Genomic DNA, 10739 nt, shown 5'->3' on the forward strand with positions numbered 1-10739 from the left:
TGGTGCCGGTGGCTGAAGTAATAGGAACCGCTGGAAAAGCTGAGCAGGTCCGGGAGCTCGTGCCGAGAGAAATCATTTCGGGTCCCGGTGATCCTCCTTCAGAACAGGACCAGGTTTCAGAAACATCCCGGGGAGGTCGCCAGGCCCGAGCGCCAAGACCTGGCTCCTGCCCCCGGGGAGAGGAGACAGTGAGACAGGGTAGGATTGGGAACCGCGGGAGGAGGGAGACTGGGGAGTTTATAAACTCCTAGGGGGAGGCCTGAGGCCTCCAATAAAATCACCACAGGCCCAGTGTTTACTTCACCGGCGAGGGCGCTCTCGGGTTGCCCGGGCAACCGGCCGCCATCTTTGTGAGGGTCAGGCGCATGTTGTCTTGGGGCGGGGAGCGCGGGCGGCCATCTTGGTGAGGGCACCATCAACTGTCATTTCTGGGAGAGAATTCCAACCTCGTGGTAACCTCGGCCTTTGCCGAGTTTAATTCCCCAGACTGTCCAGCGATGTGCAGGTTAGGGGGGGTTCAGCCATGCTAAATTACTGATAATGCCCAAGGATGTTCGAGTTAGTGTATGTTGACCATGCTAATTTACCCCCAGTGTCCAGAGATGTTCAGGTTAGCGTGGATTGGCCGAGGTAAGTTTATCCATAGTGTTCGGGGTTCTGCAGGTTAGGGTGAAGGTCTGGACCCCCTCAATCGGCTCTCGATCCGAGATCGGTCAAAAGAATCACCAGGAGTACGGTCTATTTAAAGCAAGGTTATCAGCTTAATGACATAAGGCAGCCTAGCACAGATTTGTCCAGCAACACAGGTTAAAAGCTTCTGTGTTCCGTGGCAAAATTACACAATTACATTTGAAAATTACGCATTATTTATTTTTGCGACAGCGCAGCCTGAATTACAAGAAAAGACCAATAAAATGTAACAAGGTGACATGATTGACAGCAGGTTAGTCCAATGATATTTCCTGGGAAACAGATTGTTTTACGCGCAAAATAATCCCATGCTTGTTAGTTCAAGATTAGTTCGAATACCAAATTACTTATGATTCATATTATGCAAACTCCATTGTTCTCTTTTATTTCTAAATCCAACCAACTCAGCAAAGCAGCAATTCAAGTTCAATGTCAAATCATAACCTGAAGCCATTTTGTTATATTTATTTAAAAATATTATTTAAAATTGAATTTTGTGGTTAATGAAAACCTCCATACACCTGTTGTTCCTAACAGCCTAAATTCAAATTTTAAATCCTCATCTCAATAAAGCAGCAGTTGTCTCATTATCCAAAAGGTGGAGACCACAAACGATATAAGTACGGTTTTGATGACTAATAACTCCTGAAAATGCTCCTACAGAAAAAAGTCACTGAGAGCTGCATATCCCAAAGTGATATTACTGTTTTGTATTTGGATTCTTCCATTCTATGCAAAACTCAGGGGAGACTATATTCCTACAGTTACAGCACGAGGAGTACTTACCTTATTCAAAATAATAACCAGGTTTAGTGTAGGTAAGGGAGGGACCTTGCCAATAAGAGGCATGCCTGTCTTTGTGACTTCCTTGAGGCTGTTCAATAGATAGGTCTTTCGGTAAGAGATGCGGTTATTGTCCCAGAACAGTTCCACCCATCCCATAACTGGGAAGACATTGGTGTCAGTCGGGTTCAGAGTCTTTTGCTGAAGTCAGCACATAACAGACCACTTCATCCCTGCCAAATATTCTATTGTGACTTTGAAGAAACAAATTGTAATCGAAAGATAACATTTCCCTATCTTCTCTTTTGCGGTGTGACCTATTTGGATGGGGCAAGGCTTACCAGGGTAGCTCATAGCACAACTGGTATAAAACTGGCACACAACACCTTGACAGGGTAAAGACCATTTAGACTTGTTCTGTAAATGAACTGTTCAATCTCTGACCACTGCAGTAGTCATTCTTGGTAATGCTCAGTCCCTCAGCAGACGAGGACATCTTCCTGGCATAGTTGGCACACAGTCTCTGGTTGCTCAGGATCGCACAGGTAAACTGTCCCTTGTGCACCAATGCTGGCAATGGCAAGTCCACACAGCAGGGCAAGTTCGATCTTTATCATCTTCCCCCTTGCAAGGGGCTTGTCTGATGAGCTTGCAATGATGGAGATGAACACAGGGGAAGATGAGAATTTAAAATTTGAATTTAGGCAGTTGTTAGGAGCAACAGGTGTATGTAGATTTTTATTAACCACAAAATGGCTTTTCAATTTAAAATGGCTTCAGGTTATGATTTGATCCTGTGAACTTGAATTGCTGCTTTGCTGAGTTGGTTAGCTTTGGGGAAAAGAAAACAATGGAGTTTAATAATATGAATCATATGAATTTGGTATTCAAACTAACCTTGAACTCGCAAGCACGGGATGATTTTGAGAGTAAAACAATCTGTTTCCTAGAAAATATTGGACTACCCTGCTGTCAATCATGTCACCTTATTACATTTGATTGGTCTTTTAAGGCTGTGCTTTCTCTTAAATTACACATCATTTACATGTTTTTTTCGAAAGTAATTCTGCAATTTCGCCACGGAGCTCAGAAGCTTTAACTTCTGTGTTGCTGTACAGAATTGCGTCAGACTGCCTTGCTTTATTAAACTAATAACTTTGCTTTTTACAGTCCGCACCCCGTTTGTTCTTTGACCGATCTCGAGACGGAGGGGTCCTGCCTGGGATCCAGATCTTCAAGGGTGGATTGGCCATGCTAAATTCCGTCCATAGTGTCCAGGGATGTGTAAGTTCGGTGTATGACTCTGGGATAAATGTCGGGCAATAAGGGGAGGGATATGGGTGAATTACCATTCAGAACGTTGGTTTGGACTTGTTGGGCCGAGTGGCCTGCTTCCACACTGTGAGGATTCTTTGAAGGGAAGGGATTTTTGCAAACTGCTCTCCTTCCATCTGCTGCAGAGTTCTCCTGTCGGCCTGTCCCCGCTCCCTGCCACATTTTTGACATCACAACGCAGAAGTGGCCGTATCAGTTTCAATGTGAAACACCCTCCTCTGGGCAACTCCTCATCCTGGGACGGAGAGAGGGAGGTGGTAATCTGTTCACTTGTAGCAACTGGAGTGAATCAAAGGAGGGAATCTACTCTGCCAATTCAGGTATGTGTCTTAATTACCCGGGTGAGGAGGGACGGATGATAGCAATTGGGGAGGGGGAGATACTTTATTTTTATTTTTAAAATGCATCTGATTCCCCCAAATAAATGCATCAGGTTCAAGTACAGCACGTGCAATGATCCACATTGCAGCTTCAAGCTGGCTGCAACAGTTTTACATCCTCTGTTCTTGCTCCGTGTTGGCTGCGGCACATTTGGTTTCGTTCCCTCATCTTTCTGCACCCCCCCCCCCCCCCCCCCCCCCCCCCCCGAAGTGTTGATGCTTCCAAACTGACCCTCAAAAGTTCAGGTTATACTTCCATTCTTTCCCAGTTTTCAAAACCCACAAAATACAACTTTCCCAATCCTCTGAGTATCGGAGTTGGGAGGTTATGTTGTGGCTGTACAGGACATTGGTTAGGCCACTTTTGCTCTCGCTCCTATCAAAAGGACATTGTGAAACTTGAAAGGGTTCAGAAAAGATTTACAAGGATGCTGCCAGTGTTGGAGGGTTTGAGCTGAATTGTTTTGGGTTGTTTTCCCGAGTGTGGCAAAGGCCTTTGTATACATTTATAAAATCATGAAAGGCATGGATTGGGTAAATAGACAAGATATTGTCCCCTGGGTTTGGGGGTGTCCAGAACTAAAGTGTAATAGCTTTAGGGTGAGGTGGATGAGCAAAGATTTAAAAGAAACCTAAGGGCAACTTTTTAACTCAGAGGGTAGTGAGCGTAAAGAATGAGCTGCCAGAGGAAATGGTGGAGGCTGGTACAATTACAGTATGTGAATGGCATCTGGATGGTTTCTGAATAGGAAGGGTTTAGAGGGGTATGGGCCATGTGCTGGCATATGGGACTAGATTAATTTAGAATATCTAGTCAACATCAATGAATTAAGACCATAAGACACAGAAGTGGAAGTAAGGCCATTCAGCCCATTGAGTCCATTCTGTCATTTAATCATGGCTGATGGACATTTCAGCTCCATTTACCCACACTCTCCCCGTAGCCCTTAATTCGTTAATCAAGAATTTATCAATCTCTGCCTTGAAGACATTTAACGTCCTGGCTCCACTGCGCTCCCTGACAATGAATTCCACAGGCCCACATTCTGTGGCTGAAGAAATATCTCCTCATTTCTGTTTTAAATTGACCCCCTCTAATTATCAGGCTGTGCCCCTGGATCCTAGTCTCCTCCGCCTAATGGAAACAACTTCCCAGTATCCACCCTTTCTAAGCCAAGCATAATCTTGTAAGTTTCTATTAGATCTCTCCTCAACCTTCCGAACGCTAATGAATACAATCCCAGGATCATCAGCCATTCATCGTGTGTTAGGCGTACCATTCCAGGGATCAATCGTGTGAATCTCTGCTGGACATACTTTAGTGCCAGTATATTCTGCTGTTACTGCCGCTGAGTCGCACCTTGAACCCTGTTTATTGGGTGAAGTGGGAGGGGCAAGAGGATCCTTTCTGTCGGATTTGCTGCTCTCGCACCCACTTTACTTCCAGTGCTGTCTGACAGCACCTTCCCTACGGAATTGATCTGCAGGAGCAGATGGAGGACATTTTATCCCTGGATGGAGCGTAATGTTTGTCCTACCCCTGCAGGTAGGTCTGAAATAGATACATTTGTCTCTGTCCCATTGAGTCTCCAGCACAGGGCTAGGCTGGTCGGCTTAATTGGCCTCTGTCAGTGTTTTCGCTCTGCCTGAGCCTCCACCCACCCCTCTTCTTTGCCCCTTCCCATCCCTCATCAGCAAACTGGTATCTCCCACTTATCGCACGTTTGCTTTATGCCACTTTGCTTTTACAAAAGACCCACATTAGTACCTGTTTTCGCTAATCAAAAGAAATCCAAAGAGGATTTTTGCTTTCATGAGAGGCAACGTCCCAGTGAACCTTCCCTGCACCCCCTCCCAGAGCATCCACGTCCTTCCGGTAGCATGCTGGCCAGAACTGCACGCAATGTTATAAATGTGGCCGGAATAAATAGCTGTAACATAACTCGCTAACTCTTACACTCTAGGCAAGCGTGCTGTATGCCTTCTTGACCATGTGCCTGCCTGCTTTGCCACTTTCAGGGATCTATATGCCCAGATCCCTCTGTATGCCAGATCTCCTATGCTTTGTAATTTAATGTACACTACTTGTATTTCCTTCTCTTCCTTTCTCCCTCATCTGTATCCAGCTTCCCCTTAATTGTATTCCTCTCTTCATCTCTTTCCCCCCGTTCCTCACCCCTCCACACATCAGTGTATCATAAGACCATAGGAGCTGAAATTAGGCCATTCAGCCCATTGTGACTGCTCTGCGATTCAGTTGTGGCTGATAAGTTTCTTAACCCCATTCTCCCAGTAACCCTTGATCCCTTTCATACTCAAGAAACTATCTTTCACAGCTTAAATGTACTCAATGACCTGGCCTCCACAGTCTTCGGTGGCAGTGAATTCCATATATTCACCACTCTAGATGAAGAAGTTTCTCTTTACCTCCATTCTAAAGGGTCTTCCCTTTGGTCTAAGGCTGTGCCCTCGGCTCCTAGCCTTTCCTACCAAAGGAAACATCTTCCCAACATCCAGTCTGTTCAGAATTCTGTCGGTTTCAATTAGATCCCCCGTCATCGTTCTCAATTCCATTAAATATAGACCCAGAGTCCTCAAACATTCCTTATTTGTTCTGATGTTCATTCCTGGGACCATTCTTGTGAACCTCCTCTGAACACACGCCTAGGCCAGTACATCCTTCCTGAAATTTGGGCCCAAAACTGCGCACAATAATCCAAATATGGCCTGACCAGAGTGTTACAAAGCCTCAACTACATCCCTACTTTTACATTCAAGTCCTGTCAAATTAAATGTCATAATTGCATTTGCCTTCCGAACTACTGTCTCAACCTGTAAGTTTACCTTGAGAGAATCCTGGACTAGAACACCCAAGTCTCTTTGCACCTTAGATTTCTGTATTTTCTTTAGTTCCAAGGGTGACTGTTGGTGTCGGGGCAGCACCAGAGATTTCCTGACATGCAGATTGTATTCGGGGGTACCAAGTAATCTGAGGAACTGGCAGTATCTCAGGAGAAATAGTTATTCCTGGAGGAGGTAGAGAAGAATGTGATTCTGTAAACTCGAGGTCTCCAGAAGTGTGCAGAGGTGGTGTTAGAATTTAACACCATAAATTTGAAAGCGAGGAAACTCCACCAGAATTCAATTATCAGACATGACAGGCCAATGGTGTCTGTCTGTGATGTTAGAATTCTATGATGCTTGGAACTGAAACATAACTTTCAACCCCATGTATTTCATCTCCTTTGTAATAGAGGCCTCTATTTGTCTTTTTCAATTGGTTTTTGTACCTGTCTGCTACTTTTGATGATTTGTGTACTTGGTCTCCAAAGTCTTTTTTCCCCTTTTATAGTGCTTAGTTTCTAATAATTTAGCAGTTCTCCAATCAGTCTTTCTTGGGTGAAAAGGAAATGGTTCTGATGTTGTCGTATTGGGTGACATTAAACATTTTTTCCACTCATTCGTTTAACCCATGAATGCTGTTTTGCTTCTTCCTGCTCCTTTCTGCACAAGTTGATGCCCCTCTGCCCCTGGATAGTTGATAGTTGACCAAGAACTGGATAGGTGTCCCCTTGATCCAACCTCTCGAGCAATAAGCTATCAGTAACCAAGGACAAAGGTCTTGGACTCCAATTGTTAGGAGTAAACCTCCACTAGGGACAGATTCTTTGGACATGATCTTTGCTTTTGGCACAGAGGCAGGAAACATCTCACCTGTTTCAGATAAATCAAATTACTGACTGTCAACTCCTTTGATACTGACACTGTCATGACACTGTCAACTCCTTTGATGCTGAGCAGCGTGAATTGAGTATTTACTGGCCCAACAAGAATGGATTTCCCAAACTGCCACAGTGTTGGTGACAGTCATACACCCAAACCAGCTGCTAGTAGGGATCAGCCTTCTCTCTGAATCAGGAGGTCACAGGTTTAAATCACAGGATGTTGCTGGTAAGAGGTTCAGTGATGGAAATGTCATTCAGTGGAAAATACTAATAGCTCCCAGAAATTATGGAGAATGTTGGGGCTAGTATAAATGAAGAACTGACGGATATTAATATGTATGAAACAAAAATGCATTAGAGAATTGAATAGGATTTAAAGTAGCTAAATTCCCTGGGCTTGGTGGTTAACGCTAGTTCACTGGAAAGTGGTAATTGGAAAGTGGCACATGTCATCCCACTGTTTTAGAAAGCAGGGAGAGCACAGGGAATCTATAATGAAAGGTACAACAACAGGACAGTTAAAAATTAATGATAGGACTGAGCAGAATCAGCATGGGCTTATTGGAAATATATGCTAGTCAAACTCAGGTCATTATAGCTAGCAGAATATATGAATGTCCAAATTAGGAGCTGAAGTAAGCCATTCGGCTTATGATGGCTGATTACTTTGTGTTATACATTGCACATTTGCATCCGTACCCATAACATTAGACTCTTCTTAGGCAAAGGAATTAATCGACTTCTGCCTTAGAAATATTCAATGGTCCTGGCTTCACTATCTTCTGTTACAAAGTATTCCAAAGCTGCACAACCTTCCAAAAAATTTCCCTCCTTCTTTGTCACAAATGATTGCATTTTTTGAAGAAGTAACAAAGAGGATTGATGAGGGCAGAGCAGTAGATGTGATCTATATGAACTTCAGTAAGGTGTTCGACAAGGTTCCCCATGGGAGATTGATTAGCAAGGTTCGATCTCGCGGAATTCAGGGAGAATTAGCCACTTGGATACAGAACTGGCTCAAAGGTAGAAGACAGAGGGTGGTGGTGGAGGATTGTGTTTCAGACTGGAGCCTGGGACCAGTGGAGTGCCACAAGGATCGGTGCTGGGCCCTCTACTTTTTGTCATCTACGAAAATGATTTTGATGCGAACATAAGAGGTGCAGTTAGTACATTTGCAGATGACACCAAAATTGGAGGTGTAGTGGACAGCGAAGAGAGTTCCCTCAGATTACAACAGGATCTTGACCAGATGGGCCAATGGGCTGAGAAGTGGCAGATGGAGTTTAATTCAGATAAATGCGAGGTGCTGCATCTTGGGAAAGCCAATCTTAGCAGGACTTATGCACTTATTGGTAAGGTCCTCGGGAGTGTTGCTGAACAAAGAGACCTTGGAGTGCAGGTTCATAGCTCCTTGAAAGTGGAGTTGCAGGTAGATGGGATAGTGAAAAAGGCATTTGGTATGCTTTCCTTTATTGGTCAGAGTATTGAGTACATGAGTTGAGAGGACATGTTGCGGCTGTATTGGACATTAGTTAGCCCACTGTTGGAATATTGCGTGCAATTCTGGTCTCCTTCCTGTTGGAAAGATGTTGTGAAACTTGAAAGGGTTCAGAAACTATTTACAAGAATGTTGCCAGGGTTGGAGGATTTGAGCTGCTGGAGCATCGGAGGCTGAGGGGTGACCTTATAGAGGTTTACAAAATTATGAGGGCATGGATAGGATAAATAGGCAAAGTCTTTCCCCTGGGGTCGGAGAGTCCAGAACTAGAGGGCATAGGTTTAGGGTGAGAGGGGAAAGATACAAAAGAGACCTAAAGGGCAACTTTTTCACGCAGAGGTTGGTATGTGTATGGAATGAGCTGCCAGAGGAAGTGGTGGAGGCTGGTACAATTGCAACATTGAAGAGGCATTTGGATGGGTAGATGAATAGGAAGGTACTGGCAGGTGGGAATAGATTGCGTTGGCATATCTGGTCAGCATGGACAGGTTGGACCGAAGGGTCTGTTTCTATGTTGTACATCTCTATGACTCTATAAATGGGTGATCTAATTGTTCGTTCACAACAATAAGTAAACATCCTTCAACATCCATCTTTTGAAGACCATTCAGGCTCATAGAAACTTCAATCAAATCACCCCTTGCTATTCCAAACTCTGGTTGAAAGTCAGACCTGCCTGTCTAATGATTTTCCATGAGACAGTCTGTTCATTGTGGGTGTCAATCCAATTTACCTTCTGTGAATTGGCTTTAATGCATTTTCATTCTTCCTTGGATAAGGATATAAAAGTTGAGCACGGTGTTCAAGATGTAGTCCCACCATTGCTCTGTAACTGAGGCATAATCGCCTTACATTTATGTGATTGGCCTTTCTAAGCACTTGCTGTGCTTGCATTCTAACTTGTGACTTATTTGCAAGGCCCCCGGATCCCTCTGCATCTCAGAATCATGCAGTTGTTCTCCAAATAGGTAACAAATTGCATTTTACCATATTGTACACCACTTGCAAGAGTTTTGCTTATTTATTTAACCAATCTATCAATCTGCATAATTGATATGTCATCCCCACAATGTACATCTCCATCTATCTTTGTGTTGCCTGCAAATGTAACCACATACCTTTGATCCCCTCCTGTAAGTCATCTATATAATTGTAGAAAGTTGAGGAGCCAGCAGAGATGCCTGTTGGAACCCCACCATACATTGTCATATACAACCAATTTGACAAAAGAACTATTTTTGCATATTCTGTTTTCTGCCAGTCAGTTGATGTTCTATAACTATACTTTACACCATGAGCTCCTCTGTGCAATATGCTTTTTGTGAAAACATGTCAAACACCTTTAGAATATTCAAGTTCAGTATATCCACAGGCTTCAATTTACATACTCTTTTAAATAATTCCTTTAGGACAGCATGGTGGCACGGTGGCTCCCTCTCACGGCCAGAGACACCTACTTGATTTCAGCCTTGAGTCGATTATCTGGAGTTTGCATGTTCTGTCTATGTCTTTGTGAGTTTCCACTAGGGGCCCCACAGTCCAAAGATGTGTAGGTTGGGTGGATTAGCCATGCTGGATTGCGTAATGTCCTTGGATGTACAAGCTAGGTGAGTTAGCCATGCTAAATGCAGGGTTACGGGAGTAGAGTGGCGGTCTGGATCTGGGTGGGATGCACTTGAGGGTTGGTGCAGGACTTGATCGGCCAAATAGTCTCTTTCCACACTCTTGGAATTCTATGAATAAATTGGTGAAACAACATTTCGTTTTCATATTAGCATGCTGATTCTTTTCAATTACCGTGAGCTTTTTGACATGGTGGTTATAATCTCCTTAATTGGTTCAAAAACAAATGTTTAATTGCCATAGACTCAAGGGACCACATCTTTCCCTTTGAGAACAGAAATATTAAATATGTTACTCTCCAGTCTGAGGAAAACTTGCCTGAATCTAATAAATCTTGGAAAATTAACATTAATGCAAATATGAACTCATTAGCCACCTTTTAAAATTCTATGATGAAGTCCACCTGTACCCAGAGATTTGCCAGCCCCTAGCACCATCAGTTCGCTCAATAGCATTTATCTAATGATTCTCATTTCACCAAACTCCTCTGTTTGTTCAACCTATGGGGTTAAAGGCAGGATTCTTGACCCTGTGGTGGAACAGAGGGATCTTGGAGTCCAAGTCCATAGATCGCTCAAAGTTGCCACCCAGGTTGATAAGGTTGTTACAAAGGTGTACGGTGTGTTGGCTTTCATTAGCAGGGAGTTTGAGCTAAAGAGCTGCAAGGTTATGCTGCAGCTGTATGGAGTACTGGTTAGATCACAC

General features: G+C 43.8%; 1 long non-coding RNA gene across 1 annotated transcript in view; it reads left to right on the forward strand.

Annotated features, from left to right (window-relative positions):
* The window catches only part of LOC140460352 (uncharacterized), a 27546-nt gene continuing 16807 nt past the window's right edge, over positions 1-10739 (forward strand). The window contains exons 1-2 of the long non-coding RNA XR_011954008.1: positions 1-198; positions 2934-3128. This is a non-coding gene — a long non-coding RNA (uncharacterized lncRNA). The remainder of the gene's footprint in view (positions 199-2933; positions 3129-10739) is intronic.

Source organism: Chiloscyllium punctatum, chromosome 36 (assembly GCF_047496795.1).
Source record: "Chiloscyllium punctatum isolate Juve2018m chromosome 36, sChiPun1.3, whole genome shotgun sequence".
Lineage (NCBI taxonomy): Eukaryota > Metazoa > Chordata > Chondrichthyes > Orectolobiformes > Hemiscylliidae > Chiloscyllium > Chiloscyllium punctatum.